Genomic DNA, 18,110 nt, shown 5'->3' with positions numbered 1-18,110 from the left:
GCCTGTGATTAGACAGTGGGAAAGAAAGGAGGGCAGAGAATTATAGAGACAGGGAGAGAGAGAGAGAGAGAGAGAGAGAGAGAGAGAGAGAGAGAGAGAGAGAAACAGAGAGAACTGAGAGAAACAGGGAGAGAGAACATCAGGGGAGAGTGTTGGCCTGCTACTGTCGCTTCCTTTATTTTTTTATACATGGTAAATATCAGTAGGGGAAGAGGGGAACATGGCGGACACCTAAGACTCTGGAATTACTGAAAGATAAGGAAAAACAGTACTGGAGAGTGGGAGTGAAGTGGAGATAATATGAAAATGAAGTTATTGGACTGAATATTAATTTTTGTCTCTTTGGTAGGTTCTCCTTTATCATGTTCTGGGATGTTCTCTGTTGATTTTCATCAACCTTGTTCTTCTCATGTGTTTTTTCACCTTCCTTTGTATTTGGACCTTATTGGCTATGCTCTGTTGTGGATGCCTAAGGCAGGCTCCATCTAGCCAAAGTTTCTGTGTTTGTATTCCTAGACAGTGGTTGTGTGGTAGTCAAAGGCTGTATAGCCCTGTGCTTGGCTGACAGCTTTGGCTTTCCTTGTTGGAAATGACAACAAGGTGGCCCTGACAGTAGTGGCTGGGAACATGTTCTGTAAAACTCTTACCAGTACTGTTTTTCCATGGAGAAGGAAGTCTTGTAACCCAATTTACCTGGGGTAAATTTCTGCTCTTGTGGTGGTAGCTGCATTTGGTTACAGGGATAGTCCCAAATCACATCCGATTTTCTGGAAGTTTGTGAGTCCGACATTAAGAGAAGCTTATTGCAATGTTGACCGGCATCTCTGTAGAGCTGGAGGAGTACCGAGCAGCAGGATAAGATCTTCCAATACTCTTTATTCCTCAAATTGTAATCAGCCACTTGTTCCAACATGGCTTCTAGTTGGCTATTTTGCCCTTAATGAAGAGTTTCAAAGTCAGTGTCTGATAGTGTGGTTTGTAACGTGGATATTAAACATCCTTGTCCTTAAATAGTACTTCTAATTCTTGAGACACTACAAGTCCTTCCTTATGTGTCTAAATCAGGAATTATCCTCTCCCTTCCTTTTCATTGACATGTAAATCTTTTTGGATAGGATTTGCATTTTAATTAAGCTGCTAATACTTTGGAGTTAATGAGTTTAATCTAAGACTTTCTTCTTGACAGGGAAGTGCAAGACTAGCTGAAGTCCTTTTGATCATTTGGGAAAATATAAGGCATCTGTGTGTTACATAAAAATGTAAGAAAGGCACCTATTAGGGACAGAAATAGGATTTATCCTAGCTATCTACAGAGGACTGTTGAATGCCATTAGTCATTTTTCTTTTCTTTCACATATTTTAATTCTTCAAGATCTCATTCTTGCTCAGAGGGACTCAGTAATTCCCACTCCATCAAGAAAAAGTTGCCTGTGTTTTATATGATCTTAATGATGTCTGCACTAATCAATTCAGGGACTTCATGTATGGAAAGCATGAAACAATCAATATCCTGAAAATATGGTATATGCAAACAACAGATTTTTATTTAGCTATAAAATTATTAAATTTTACAAGAAAATGAATAGATATGAAAACTATACTGACTAATACTTCTCAGCCCCAGAAAGACAAACAGTGTATCCTCTCTCATATGAAGATCTTAGCTTTGAATTTTTGGATTTGTATATTTAATTTGAAGTGTTTGTAAAGGCCAGGAAGTAAGAAAGGATCATGGAAAAAGGGAAAAAGGCTGTAAGAGTGGTAGTGGATGGATAATAGAACACAAATTAAATGAAAGTAGAGAGGAAAGAATTAAGCAGAAGTATAGGTTATGAAAGGGCTACACAGAAATCTATTTTCTAAGTCTATTAAAACCCACAATTAAAGATTAAAAAAAAAAGTTTAATTGTACATACCCTTCATTTACCCAGTACCCAAAGTTTCTTAAATGAAAATGCTAGTAACAGTTGTCGGATAACCCTCTATGAGCTGTTGTCGGATAACCCTCTATGAGCTGTAGATGGATACCCCTCTATGAGCTGTTGAGCAGGGACAACCTAGAGGCCTCCAAACAAAACAGGCGATTGTTATTGCACTTGGTTGCCCACCAGAAGTCGATGAATTGTAAGACCTGCGGCTGAATATACCACAATAGATGTAGTACCCAGAAAAACCAAGGGCGGAAATGTCCTCACTACTGGCCAATCCTCACAGTCCTGGAAAAGTGTTATACAAAAGTCTGATGGAGAAAAGTCACCAGCAGACTTGGACAACTTTGAGCGCTATGAACTTTAATAACAATTGGTTAGGCAAGATTTACTCACTGGTGCAGTATAAGCATTTCTGTTATGGAGGTAACTAACAGCTTCCTGGTTGTATTTATGTTCCAATCTAGAAGGAGGAACTTTGTATAAATGGAACTGGTCAAGAGTTCTTGGTTTGAGATTTCATAGGCCTTGAGCTCAAAGATACCACTCTTGCGCTAAATGAATGTAGTATCAAATTTCTTTCTAAGGACTTATATTTACACCCATAGATTAGTGCTACTCCAAGCAATAATCAGGGAAGCTTGTTTTCGAAGTGGGTAGCCTATTTAGAACTTCGTGCAGAGACCCAAAGCTTGTTGAAGTGCTAAGAATAAGAACTGTAAAGTTCTCATCTCTAAAGAGTATATCTATTTTGTACCACCCCCTCCAAAGAAGGGATGTTGTGGAAGTGGTGGCAAAAAGACTGTAAGAGCCAGAAGATGAGGAAGAGCTGCCTGCAAAATATTGGACACATCACCATTTCATCCTGCATGGATAAGGAGCTCATGAGGAATTATGGGTCGTTAATGGTTGCTGAAGCAAAGGGTATCATTCTCTCAGTGGAGTTGCTATTGTTAAACTGGTCAAGTTCCAGTAAATAACCCACTATGCATGCTCTGGCAAGCAGGCATAATTAACTCAACAAACCATACATATACCCAAAGTGGCATGAAGTTAGTACAGCAGCTTTCTAGGAGGAAGAGTTTCAGTGGGCAAGGAATAAGAGAGAATAACAAGGGATACAAATGAATTAATTATATACATGTATCACATTGTCAAAAAATTAAAAAGGGAGAAAGAATAATAAATGAATATCCCAAGCTAAGAAAGAATTCCATAAACCCAAGTAAAATATGTCACATTTGTTAGAAAAATTGGTCATTCTCCAAATTATATAAATGAATATATATGACACAGATTGATGTGTCTGATCAAGAAGAAAATAATATTTACTAAAGTTGCTGATAGAAAAGTAAAGTGACCTCTTTATACATTGTTTTACTATAGTTGTCTGTCATTGATGTCAGTAATGGATGTGCATCAAAATAATTAAACAAAGGAGGTAGCCAGGTGCTCAGATTTGTAGAAAGTGGAAGATTTATTAGGTTCTAAGTTGCATGATTTTCTGCATTGTAACTCTTACTTAACTGATTTCAAAATTATTATTTCTATCATGATATTTTGTCTTTCTATGTACAGAAGTGTTATAGACAATTGCTTTGTGAATACTTTTGCAAGGACAATAAACATGCTGTCGATCCAATTTCACTGCAGTTTGGCTTCATTATTAGTAGGTGACAGAGGATTTTATTTTTAGCACAAAATAATTTATCCTTTATTTTCTTAAATAATCCTTGAGACAACTAATAACAGCTTTTTCACAACAATCAAAGTAAGATTTGCAAACAAACCTTATCTTTTCTCTTCCCTGATTAATAGATAATTCGTCTTAAAAACTTATTAAAACTATTCTGAACCCAAATTACCACCCACTCACTTAGTTTCTAGAAACATCTTGTATCCCAATAATAAATTATTCTTTTTGTAAACAAGTTTGCTTGGCTTAGTAAATAAAAAGCTAGTGCTCCAAAATAAATTTGAATGCCAGATAAAAAAATAATTTTTTTGGTGTCTAAACCATCTAAAATACTTAGAATAGTCTTGAGTTTAAAAAGTCATTATTCAGCTAAATGTGTAGTTTTGACTGGTTGTGTTTTAGTCTGGTAGTGCCCATCACTATTTTTTGGAAACAAAGTACTCCTAAAGTGATTTTTCTGGGTTTAAAAAAATTAGAGCAGTTTTTTTTTTTTTGCGGGGGGGGGATAAAATAAGGAGTCTGACAACTGAGCATAGAAAGAACCAGTTGATTCTGTGATGCTATATACTGACCTCTCAAAACCAGGCATTATCTTTACTTTCAAAAGAAATGTCTATCATTTTTAACATGGACTGAGGTCATTCAGCAAAATGTGAGACCTAAGACCTTCATTTTATGTACAGATTTCCTATAGAATCTAACAAGCTCTGGCCAAACTATTAATGCCACACAAATAGTGGTTAAGATTGAAACTTGGAGCTTATATCCATAATTAGTTCTCTCTGTCTCTGTTTCTTTATCTGTGCCTCTGTCTTGTCTCTGTTTTTCTCTGTCTCTGTCTCTCTCCCTAGTCTAGAGTTTGTTTCTAAACTGCATTTGAGAGTTTTTGAAAGCGGAGAAGCCCTAGAGGATCTCCCAGTTCTATAACAGTATTATAATATCAAGAAGGGAAGAGGTCTGGGGAGGTGTGGAAAACAAAGGCCCAAGGAAAGGTCTGAGAGAAATCCTAATATTTCCACTAAACACTTCAAACTTACCCACTTCAGCCTCTGTAGGCAGAAATCACATACCAAAGGAAAATGTTTTACAATTGTAATTACATATAATAGGAAGAATGTATTTTGCCTTCATTCTGCTCCCATGGTGAATCAATTTAATTTTTAAATACAAGAGACATAATTGATTTTAGCCCTAGATTAGTGCTGGAAATGATCTATATGTGTTCTCACTAATGGAACAAGAGAATTGGTGCTCCTTGGAGATTTAGTCAAACCTGTTCGTGCAACAATTACCAGAGCCTGACAGGTTAGTGTGTGAGGAGAGAAATGAGGGAGGGAAACACCCCACTGGTTAACAGTTGAGGAAAATAATTAATATTATATCTTCCAAGTTAATTATGGATTAGGCACAAATATATCATAGTCTCGGAAGCCACAGAGAGTTGCAGCTGCCTCAAGGAGCCTTATTCTGTTCACAAGAAAATGGACCTTCTATGAATTTCCAGGCAATCATGAGCCTAGAAGGGACTGGCAATGAAGGGGAGAGATTAGGGGCAGGCTTATTTTCTCTGGGAATGACAGACCCCTTTCTTATCTGGCAATGGGTCTTCCATCTGTTTTACCAGCCATCCATGTAGTTTATGGCTAAATGGGACAGTAGTAGCTCAAGGCAAAGCTATGAAATAGTATTTATACTTTGTCATTTCATCATCAAAACCAGCCCTCCAGCGCAACTTCAGAATTCAATTCTTACTCTTACTGAGTTGTCAACTAATCCTCCCTAAAGCAGGATTAGTAGCTGGGATCTTAGCTGCTAAGACTATAAATCACAGGTGTATTTGCATTTTAATCAATGAGTCCAAGGAGACAGATTTGGCAAGGGCCCATAACTAGCAAGGTAGTGCAGAGACCTAGGATCTAATACATACCTCCCTATTTGGCAGCTCAGTAGTTTTTAAGTTGTAAAGTAGGTTGATAGCCACCTCACAAAATTATTGTGATAATTAAGAAATGCTATGGTATTTTGTGATGTCTCTAGCATGGGAATCAGCATTTGTTAGCATATCTCATGGTGAGGAAAATTCCTCAAGTCTTAACAGGAAAGGTGTGACAGTGATGAAACTGTGACCATCAAGGCCCACAGAACTTAGTGGGGATTCGGTTCCTCTGTAAAAGAAGAGTGATATCTAAGACTATGTTTCTGCAAAGCAACAGTGCAGTCTTTAGTGGCACACAAGAAGAGGAGCACACAAGAAGACAAGCATACAAGAAGAGGAACACACAAGAAGAGGAGCACATAAGAGCACACAAGAATCATCCCATTTCATCATGAATGGTGAAGTTTCAAAGAACCTATTTAAATATGACTAACTCTAGAATACAAATTGAATTGTGCCGGACATTACAGTGTGCAGGTAAGAATAACGAGGGAGATGATCCAATACACTTTTATTTATTTTTGTAGGAACATGGAATAAGGAAAATATTGAAGTTGTAGTAAATTTTTTCAATTTTTACTGGTCCCCCCAAATTATTCTCAAGTCATGTCTTCTGTGTCACTGTATGATATGCTCAAACTCCTCATAGGCTGGTGTGTGTAATGAAATTTCACAGTCAACTAGTCTCATGCTTTGCCACCTCTAACGTCTCATATTGTCCTTTATATGACTTTCCATCCATCAAAATATGTTGTCTAACAAATGTTCTGAGACATGGAACATATTTCTGTTTGTGCTTATGTCTGAGCTTGTTCTTTTGTAACAGTTTGCACAGGTGTGTGTGTGTGTGTGTGTGTGTGTGTGTGTGTGTGTATGAGTGTCTATACAGTTGTCTCAGTTTCAAAATAGACTATCATTAGGAATAATATGGCTTGCTTTCAGTAATAATGAACATATTATGCATGAGAAAATTTATGTAGTGCTAAAGCTATATTGAGACCTGGTAAGTAGTTACGTAACTGATCTACCTATAAACTATGCATTGTACATTCAATATTCAAATCATGCAATCAACACTAAGAAAGTTTCAAAAATGATATTCATGAATATCACTCTAACCTTTAGGAAAATTTGAAGTCCTTAGTAAAATAAAAAACAAACAAACCCAAAATTAGTGTTCATATTTAATTCACTTACACAGGTTCCTTCAATACAAAACAATAATGCCAGAGACTCATTAGTTTTATTTTCTTATATATAAATAATTTCTAAGAAGTTCAAAAACTCTATAGTTTTGAAAATTCTAAAACTAAATTACGAGCATAATGATGAACCTATTTGTGAGTAGAGAGAAAAAAAGGCCACTTCTCATGAATTGGAAGCAACTAACTTGCTAAAGAACCCAAATTTCTCACCTTTCCAACCCAGACAGATGGATAACAAACTTTACTTACAGGACAGCACTGTATCTTTAAGAGCTTAGAACTGAAATGAAAATGGAGATTATATGTGAATAAATCAACATTTTTCATGTTAATGATGGGAAATTTGAAATCTTGGATAAGTCAACCATATAATTCCTTGTCAAAAGTATAATACAAACCCTTAGATCTATAAGCTCATTACTAAAATAAATTTAATTAAGTTGGAGAGATAACTATAATAAACATATCAAATTTTCATTTAAAGAAAGCAGAGACTTCTTAATACCTGAGAAAACTAACAGTGGCTTCACATCTTAGATTATTTATGTACACAGCCTTTTCCTCTGAATTGAAACATGTCTTCCTTAATGAAGAAAGAAGACATGTAAAACCAGAAGCTAATGAAATGTACAAGGCTCAGGAGGCTCAGAAACTTACAGGATTCATGATCTCTTGGGGTTAGAAATGCAGTTAGTAATTGTTGGGAAGGAGAAACTTTTTTATTTTTTTTTTACTGTATATTTTGTTTATTTTTTTTTCCAGTTTTCCTTCCAGAAACCCCCTATCCCATACTCCCTCCCTGGGCATCTATGGGGGTGTCACTTATGCTACTTGCAGCTGTGGCAGACAGCCCCAGCATGCACCTTTTGTATACTGTTACCCATGCTGGCTCAGGCTTTTGTTGATATAGTTTATCTTGAGACACACATTTCTGTAAGTAACCTATCACCCACAAATCTCTCGACTACAATAATCTCCTTGTTTAAGCAAGTAAGAATTGAATGGAATAATTTCTTTGGTCCTTAACCTCTGACATATTTTAACTAAATAGATGCTTACCCTTGTCTTCCAAGGAAAAGTTATACAACACTATTGATACCTGAACAGGGGCAAAAGAAAGAACCAAAACTTATCTGGAGAGCAAAAGTTGCCCTAGGATGGAGATAAGACATGTAATAAGGACTCAGCAATCTCAGGTTGTATCATATGCATTGTGAACTTTTGGGTTAGTATTCACTTTTTAGTGAGTACATACCATGTGTGCTCTTTTGTGACTAAGTTACCTCACTCAGGATATTTTCTAGTTCCATCCATTTGCCTGGGCATTTCATGAAATCATTGTTTTTAATTGCTGCATAGTACTCCATTCTGTACATGTACCACATTTTCTGTATCTATTCTTCTGTTGAAGGACATCTGGATTGTTTCCAGATTCTGGCTATTATAAATAAGGCTGCTATGAACATAGTGGAGCATGCGTCCTTGTTATATGTTGGAGCATCTTTTAGGAATATGCCCAGGAGTGCTCACAATGCATATGATACAACCTACAGACCATATGGAGCATAGAAGCAAGGAAGATCATGGGGTGGATGCTTCAGTCCTGCAATGAGGGGGAAACAGGTTGATTGTGGGAGATGGAAGGAGAAGGAGATAAGAGACGGAGAAAGGAGGAAGAGGAAATAAGAGTGGCAGTATCAGAATCTGGAGGAGATGTGAGAGAGGTACAGAGAGTCAGGAAATTGAATAAAAATAGGTTGCAGGGGGATGAGGAGCTGGGGCTAGCCTCTGGAGGGTCCCAGACACCAGAGAAAAGTGGGGCTCCCAGGATCCAATGGGATTGACTTTAGCAGTAATGCACAGAGAAGAGGGAGATAGAACCTGTGGAGGCCACCTCCAGTAGATAGGCATGGCCCCTGGTAGAGGGATGGAGCCACCCACCCATCACATAGTTTTGTTTTGTTTTGTTTTTTTAACTAAGAATTGTTCCTGTCCAAAAGAAGAACAGGGAAAAAATGGAAAAGAGACTGAAGAAAGGGCCAACTAGGGAATGGCCCCACCTGGGGATCCATCTAAGGGATGTTCAGTTGGGGTTTTGTTTTTTAATTAATTTATTTTTTTAAATCAACACTGTTGCTGTGGTCAAGAGGGGCTTGAGGACAGGAACCAAGTGTGGCAGTTCCTGGGGAGGTGTGGCCAGCAACTGACCAATGTAGAGGCAGATGCTTGGAGCCAACCATCAGCTTAAACTCAGGGAACCTGGTGGGGGAGCTGGTGGAAGGACTGGAGGAGCAGAGGATTGCAACCCCGTTGGAAGAACAACATGGCCTGGCCTGACCTCCCCATGGTCAATGTGTGATTCAGCATGGGGTGAGTAGCTTAATAACAGCATTGTAGACATGAGGATGAGAACCAGGTGCTACTCTGAATCTGAAGTTCTTGAAACATAGAAGGGTTTGTTGCTGTTTCTCTTAAAACTAAGGCATGCTGGTTTAGTAAATTAGAAGTTGCAGATTCTCCTCAAATAACTATGACTTAATCAGCACTGAGTAGGTGTCCAGTACCAGGCTTGGTTTCCCTCTTGTGATGTGTCTTAAGTCCAGTGAGAGAACAATTGGTTACCCAAGGTAGGCATGCCACTACTATACCCTTAGGGTCATTGAGCCGTGCTAATCATTGATGTGGTTCATGGGCATCACAGCTCGTAAGACTTAATTTCCTATTTCCTTTGGAAGATTGGATGGTACTTTCTGGTACCCTGAAAGCTAGTCCTCAGAGAGGGGCATTCAAGTCAGCTACAGGTCAGGTCTGGGCTCTGTTCCTGAAGTATGTGTGGTAACTTTAGGAATGGAGACTTATTTTCCACCTCTGGCTGGGGTAACCATCTGAATATATACATAGATATATGCACCCAATGACAATTCGTGAGGAAAGGAGGTTATAGATTAGAAAGAGAATAGGGAGGCTTATATAAGAGGGTGTTGAGGGAGGAAAGAGACATATAGTAATTATATGATAATCTCATTTTATTTAACCATCTATATGCTTACAAAAATGAAATGTGTTGTTTCATTAAAAATGAAACAAATCAGGAAAAAACAAAACCTCATAAGGAATGAGATAACCCCTCACACCCTGGCCTCTGTAAAACATTAGGATAGATGGGATCAATCTGAGGATCCCGGAAGCAGAGGCATGTATTAGTATGTGTACTCATCCCTCCTCGAGAAAAAGGCTGCATAACATAAGACATATGAAAGAAATAAGCCCCCAAGAGGCCGGATAACACAAGCCATTAGAAAGATTTGATTATTGCCAGCTGAATTCCCCGTGAATGTCACAATCTGGAGGACAAGAAAGGATGGATAGGCTTTACTGAGGGAGCTGTTCTGTGAGTTTGATACTCATCAGATCAGACAGTCGTCAAAGAGGGGACATTCAGGTGATTTCCAGCTCAGATCTATCAGATCTAGGCTCTCTCTCTCTCTCTCTCTCTCTCTCTCTCTCTCTCTCTCTCTCTCTCTCTCTCTCTCATCCAACTTGTGACATTGGTGGGGAACTCAGCTGGCAATAATCAAATACACCCAATGGCTTGTGTTCACAGTAGAGTTGTTAAGCATGAGGTTGACAGGACTGGAGAGAAGCCTTAGTGGTAACCTGCTCTTCACGGGAAAATGGTTCCATTTCCAGCACCTCCTTGTGGTTCACAACCATCTGTAATTCCAGTGCCATTCAGACAACCCTATGCCCTCTTCTGCTCTTTGAGGACACCGTATACACATTGTGCACTTGCATACTTGTGGGTAAAATACCACTATATATAAAATAAAACAAGACAAATGAATGTCTTTACAAATAAAGAAAACATTACGCAACATGGTTGATTCAGTAAGGATCACTGGACTGAGATAGAGCTTTGATGCTTTTTATGACCTCTGTTACATGATATTAGTGAATTAGAAGAGGATCTAGCAGATTTGAATGGTTCAGGATGGATCTTAAATTAGACTTGTGATATGCAAAAAATAAATAAAACATTCATGGGCCATGTAGGAGGGAATTATATGAAAGTGACTCATTGGATCATTCAAAGGCAAATTTAGCAATATTTGTGGCAAGCTGTAGTTTCTAAGGAAAGAAGTTTAACACAGAGAAAAATGCCACTCTACTGAGCATTTAAAGGCTCTAAACCTGTTTAAGTCCACAGAAAACATAAATGCTAAAATAATGCAGGTGAAAATATTAAACTTTCCCTAGAAGAAGGTAGCCATTCCTCCAGCATATTTGTTGTCTACTCATCTCCTTTGCACAAATGTGTGCAGGTGATGGAATTTTTTAAATGGCCTCAGTCCCTTTCAGAAGCAAGATGTAGCCTATGGCAAGGCAAAGGTTTGGTCCTGGCCTGAGGTTTGTCAGAACCAGTAGTGTGGATGGCCAGAGTGCAAGCCGGCAACCCATCAAATTGAAGATATCTTTGATGACCCACAGTGGCAGCAGCATCCCCGACTGAGAAGGCAGAATGACTGATGGAAAATGACTGGCCTTTAGGGGCTAGATGGGTTAGTATCTTCCATCTACACTACTTTCTTTGGATGAAAACCAGATGCACGTGATGAGATCTATTGATGAACTTTCTTTTTTATATTTATAAAACCAACTGGTACTCTCTTGGAGTGGATATCAATAAGCTTTCCAAAAGAAAGTCTACTTTCTATAAAACATTTTTATTATTGAGTAGGAGAGATGGCTTAGTGCTTAAGAGCATGCACTGCTCTTCCAGAGGACCAAGTTCTATACCCAGCCATCATATCAAGTGGCTTACAATAACCTGAAATTCTAGAGCCATGGGGTTATGAATACCTTTTGCTTCTGCAGGTACATGCATTCATGTACAGATAACCCCCTACCTACCTACACCTCTCTATACATAATTAAAAATCATAAAAAGCTTTAAGTTTTTTCATCATCTGGTGCTCAACTTTAGGTACTTTTTTCAATTTGTAAGTAAATTTGGAAGAATAGTAAAAATAGCAGTTGGAGGGAGTGACAAAGTCATCACATGTGTATGTGAGGCTCCTCTTGTCCTTAAAAACCATAAAGCAACTGTCAGCGGTATTGGTTCGTGCAAGATCTAATGATAAACCTCATTGCTGAACATACTCCATATTTTAGCTATAAGACAGAAAAAAATTATTGTGTCTGAGTCAGAGGACCATGGTGGCTGACTTTACTTATTCCTCTGACTCCCAATGTAGATTTTTGCTGTTTTTAAAACTGATAGTACTCTCAAAAGAATATTCAGGTTATTAGACCACAAAGACATCGAACAGGTTATCAGCACTATGGCTTACTACAACCTATCATGATTGTAGTGCAAATAACTAATGCAAAATATCCATTTTCTAGAACTCAAGTATCATAAACAAAAAGACTTTTTTCTTTCTTCTAACAGTGCATACCATGTTTTACCGGGAAATTCAATTATATCTATAAGAACAAAATGGTAACATGTCATTTGAGATAATTCAACAACTTCAGGTTTCAATGAAATATGATACCTAACAAAATAAAATATGTCAGTCTGCTTTAACAAACCCTACTCATGCCCAGTGACACATTGCTTTGAACGGCAGAAAGTCAAGGTCACAATAGATGAACTCTTTCCTCAAAACTTGGACTATTCCATGCTTAGTTCATTTTAGACACCATCAACACTTTGATCATCATTTCCAATATCATCCATCAAGACTTCATCATCAACTGCCAGGACCAAATGTGTCTGCTTCTTTGATATTGTCATTTCTAGCTACTTTCATTTACTATAGCATAGCCTCCTTACACCATCAAAACACATTGCTTCTATCATCTATTCCCAGCAATCTGTTCTAATCCCCTTTAAGCACCAACTCTCATTTTTCAGATTTATTTTTATCTTTTTCTCTGTGCCTATTTTGTTTGTTTGTTTGTTTTGCCTCTTTTACCTTTATTCATATTCATGGTGGCAATGGCAAGCACAGAGGTGGAAGTGTGGTGACTTCTTGCTGATGGTGGCTGGGACCCCTGTTTGAGAGCTCATCCTTGGATAGGTAGATTGAAAGTACTAATGGCAGTATATCTAAAGTATATCATATAGTTCCTAGAGCTTTCTGGTAAACCACAAATATACAAGATTCATAGGCGACAAATGGTGTTCTGGTGTCCCTGTCTTCCACTAGAATGATAAAATCCAATGGACCACCTTTACTTTCATAGCTGGGCCAGTAATAAAGACAATTGGTCCCTAGTAGGCAATGGATACTTCCTGTGGACTTGCCCCACATTCTTTGCACCTAGATCCCTCCACTGTAGTACATGATAGATGGCTTCTACAGTGCCAAAGGAACCACATAGGATGCTGGAAGACAATTATCACAAACAGTCATGCTTGGTTGTGGGGTGAGTATACTGCAATATCAACATGTCAAGCAAGATGGGGTTTCTGGTTCAGTATTTACACAACTATTATGGGTGTAAGAAATGCTTTCTAATTAAAGCATGCTCCATAGGAAGGAGTCAAACTTGGTACTCAACTTAGGACAAAAAACTGTTGCTGAGGAGGTCATAGGACCTGGTTGGAAGGACATTGATATAATTTTAGGAAATGAATGTTATATGTTTGTTAAATTGCTTTCTAAAGATTTGTGCCTAACATAGTTATCAAACTCACTTAGTTGGTCATTGAAGGGCACTTCTTTTTAGTGTCAGTGTTTAGTACAGGGTCTTATAACAAGTCAACTAGGAATGGATGGTAATATAATGGCATGGTAATATAATGCTCAATCATAAATAGAACAAAACAGTCAGACACTTTTTAACATCATAAAAGAGAGGGCAGAAATAAAAGAGAACAGCCGACAGAAGGGATGGACAGTTGTATAACTGTTCCCTCCTGATTGAAACATTCACTGCTGAAATAAAGAGGAAAGGCTACACTTGTGTAATGAAAGCTACAGGTTCTGGAAGCTCTGTAAGTCCCCCAATTCAAAGTTTTCCCCACAAGTTTAGGGAAAAAAAATCAATTGTCAGCAGGGGGCAGAGACTCAGCAAGCTAGGCAGAGAGCTCTGGGATGCAGCTTTGGGGGGGGGGGGTTGTTACTCTGCCGGGATGAGGTGTTTGGTGATGCTCATACTTTCTAAGTAATTTTCCACCTGGGCTCCTATAGGAAACCACAAGGAACTGACTGATTCACTAGGCAAGACTTGGGTAGAATTCTTTCTTGGTCTTTAATCAGTGCTCTATCTCAGGTGAATACATGTTTGTTCACATTTCATCAAGAAAGGTCACATAACATCTGAGTCATAAATTAATTACAACAGGATGACTTTTTCAAAGCATGGCAAGGCAATGGTAATTCAGCAAAAGAACACTGAATTATGGGTAAAGAGAAAGAATATATAGGTCTTTTCTGCTCATTTGTCTCTTTTGTTTGCATTAGTTTTCTGGAGGAGAATATTTAAACTCCAGGTCAGTACTGAGTGATGGTTCTTTCCTTTGTCTCAATCTTCCAAAGAGAATGTTATATTCTTGAAAAATAAGAGATTCTGGTGGTTTGAATGACCTCTTTTGGTCCTATGTTTGAACATCTGGTCCCTAGTTGATGGAAGTGTTTGGGAGAGAGGTCTTATTGGAAGTGAATCACTGGGGCAGGCTTTGAAAAGCTCGTGCTGCTCTGGGCTGCTTTGTCTTCATGGCCTTGTCTCTAGATGTGAGCTCTCAGCTACTGTTCCAGCACTACCTCAGTCAGGGTTTCTATTCCTGCACAAACATCATGGCCAAGAAGCAAGTCTGGGAGGAAAGGGTTTATTCCAGCTTACACTTTCATGTTGCTGTTCATCACCAAAGGAAGTCAGGACTGGAACTCAAGCAGGTCAGGAAGCAGTAGCTGATGCAGAGGCCATGGAGGGATGTTGCTTACTGGCTTGCTTCCCCTTGGCTTGCTCAGCTTGCTTTCTTATAGAACCCAAGACTACTGGCCCAGGGATGGCACCACCCACAATGGGCTAGGCCCTCCCCCCTTGCTCACTAATTGAGGAAATGCCTTACAGTTGGATCTCATGGAGGCATTTCCTCACCTGAAGTCCCTCTCTCTGTGAGAACTCTGGCTTGTTCCAAGTTGACACACAAAACCAGCTAGTCCAAGCACCATGCCTGCCTGCCTGTTTTCATGCTCTCTGCCATGATGGTCATGAGTTTAATCCTCTGCCACTATGAGCCCAAATTAAACATTTTCTTTTATAAGCTGCCTTGGTCATGGTGTTTTATCACAGCTGCAGAAAAGTAACTAAGACAGAACCTTATCATAATTCTCTACTGCTCTTAATAGCACCATTCAGATAACAAATGATCAGTGAATGCCGGTTGAAGCAAAACTTTATGTCCATGTAGGATTGTGTGTCAAAAAAGGCAGACATTGTACCAGGATTGTGCTAAAGATAAAAGCCAAATTATTGGCTCCAAAAACACCTGAATGACTAGATTGATTATTTCAAATCATAATGAGACTATTTTTGTCCCAGACATTGGGCTTAGGGTGTATTGTAAATGATATATTCATTAGAAACACAAAAAAATGATATGCTCATATTACAGGCAAGGAAAATTTCGCATACAATGATTAAACAACTGGGCTAGAGTGATACAGTAAGTGATCTTTGGTCATGAATTTTGTTATCTGCTGTTTTATTGCAATGACAATACAGATACTTTATAGCAATTCCAAGAAAGTCCTGGCCAAGACCTTAACTCATTGTAAACCCTCCATTGTATCAGTATCTCCATAACAACGGAGACATATTCTAACATGATTATTTCAGCAAGAGTTTAACAAGGGAGCATTGCATTACACTTAAGTAGTAAGTAAAGTATGATTTTGAACATAACACGTGCCCTGAGGTTAGTTAGTTACTGCTCTCACAAAGGTGAGGGTTCTAAGAGAAGACATATTTGCTGAGCTACAAAGACAAAGCAGCCTTATAGAGTGCAGCTTCCTCCAGGTAGCCCTCACACACCTCTGGAGCCAACCAGAGACCAAACCCACATCTCCCATTGTGCAGCTTCCTCCAGGCAGCCCTCACACACATCTGGATCCAACCAGAGACTAAACCCAAATCTCCCATTGTTCTCTCCGCTGGATGAATACAAGAAGAGGTGATGGAATAAATCAGGTTACCAGAGAAATTTGAAATAGAGAGCAGTAGGGTTATACGGTACCTATCAAACAAAATAAGTAAAATCTAGAATTGTGTTTTGTTATTTGAAGTTAATATAGGCAGAAAAATCCATAAGGTAGAACTTATTTTGGCTAACTAAAATACAGAATATTTATAGTTATAAAACAAACAAACTATTCTCTGAAAACATTCAGTTTAATCATAATTTTTTTTGGTTTGTGTTTTAATTTATTTTTATGTGTGGTGTGCAGGTCTATTTCCTCTTTTTCTCAAATATTAGTAAACGTGTGAATATTTTCTAAGTTTAACTGTTTTAAATCTTGTAATCAAGATATCTCAACGACCAAGTGTTTCTTTTCTGTCATTTTATGGGTAATAAAGACACTTGAAGTCACTTGGTTCAGAAAAACAAAAAGAAAGCACATGGATAGGAAAGGTATGGAGCAGGGAAATGACAAAGAAGAAAGCTCTGTTGTTCTCTAGCAGTGGAAAGAGGCAATCTGTATCTAGAACTAAGGGTAAGACCTTAGCGGCCAATAGAGGGCAACTTATCATTAGCAGACTATTAGCCAGTTTATATACTATGCCCCAATAATTACTAAGTGACTTTCTCCTTATCATTATAAGGACTTTCTGCCTTTAGAGAAACAAGCTTTTTTTTTTTTTTTATTTGAAAAGTTAATTCCCCTGTGAGATTTCCCCAGCCAGCTAAGAAATCTAAGTAACCATGAATTTATGTTTTGATGAATATGGCGTCTGCACAGGCAATTGTATTAAGGAGTAGCTTCAAATTGCCTCAGTTACTTCTTAGAATTCTTTATATCATCCCATCTCTCTCATAAAACACTGTTTTCAGAAATGCTTTTCATTATCAGCAAGTTAAAGGGGAAGTGGACACAAAATTCCACTCCTAACCAAGAAGGTATTTATGCCCGATACCTGCTAAGAAAGAGCAACATCAGTTTCCTACAATAGAATGTCACTGAGAATATAGTCACACTCAGGGCACGTTTCCATGCCCAGTAATAATAGTTCACCAAACAGATGGTATGGGATATTTTCATTTCCTTTTTGTTTGTTTGTTTGTATTTTGTTGTTGTTTTGTTTGAGAGAGAGAGAGAGAGAGAGAGAGCATGAAGTTGGTGGATAGTGTGGGCTACTTTCTACCTGTGCATACTGTGGAGGAGAGAGGGTTTCCTTCCTGGTTAGTTTGTCTTTCCTTGTATATATATTTGAAATAAGATGAGGTATCTTTGTGTAAAGTGTACACAGAATAGCTAGCCACCGATCTTAGCCACTTCAGTAGATCCTTACTCTGGAGATGATGTGACACATGCCGAGTCAGAATTTTCAGGATCCTGGGGCCAAGAGAGTTCTGATTTGACCTTAAGACTATTCACCCAGGTGGTATAGTTTCTCCCGCTTGGTATAATCCAGGTGAAGTTAACCAGTACTGTCATCACCACCCATCTTTGTGTTTTAGGTCCTACCCTGGGCAGTGATTTGCCAGTCACCAACCGTTACGGTTTTCCTCTAAATGTCAATACCTATATGACTTAAGAGGACAATTTTTTTTTAGCAAAATAGAAAATAACATATTAATCATGTAATAATAATATATTTTATATAATACATAAGTATATACTTAATCTTTTCATAAGAGATGATTCTACTAGAAATATCTTTAGCTGTTAAAGTCTTGGTACCTCTTTTGCAATCAGTTTTTCTAGTTAAAGCTGAATGAGAGCTGTGTGCACATCAGCTGCCTTACGACTTTTTCTCCAACGCTGGGCTTAGATCATGGGCCCTGATGTGCTGCTAAGTGCTCTGCCACAGAGCTGCGTTCCCAGCGTAATAACCAAATGCTCCACCAGAGACTCACCTACGTCTTGGAGACTTATTTTAACTATCAAAGTGACTATCTTTGTCAAAGTGGGTTCTTGTCTGTTTTTTGTGCCTTTCGGTAGTTTTAATTTAATTATGACTTATTTTGTTTTCTCCCAGTGAGGACAAAGCACTGTTTAGAAATGGTTAAGCATGTAAAGCTTTCCTGGAAGTGTCTGCTAATATTGGTTTTTATATCACACACAGAGACTTGCCAAAATTGCCAGGGCTGGTACTTTTAACACACACAC

Source organism: Mus pahari, chromosome 15, assembly GCF_900095145.1.
Source record: "Mus pahari chromosome 15, PAHARI_EIJ_v1.1, whole genome shotgun sequence".
NCBI lineage: Eukaryota > Metazoa > Chordata > Mammalia > Rodentia > Muridae > Mus > Mus pahari.
This window is presented reverse-complemented; position numbering follows the sequence as displayed.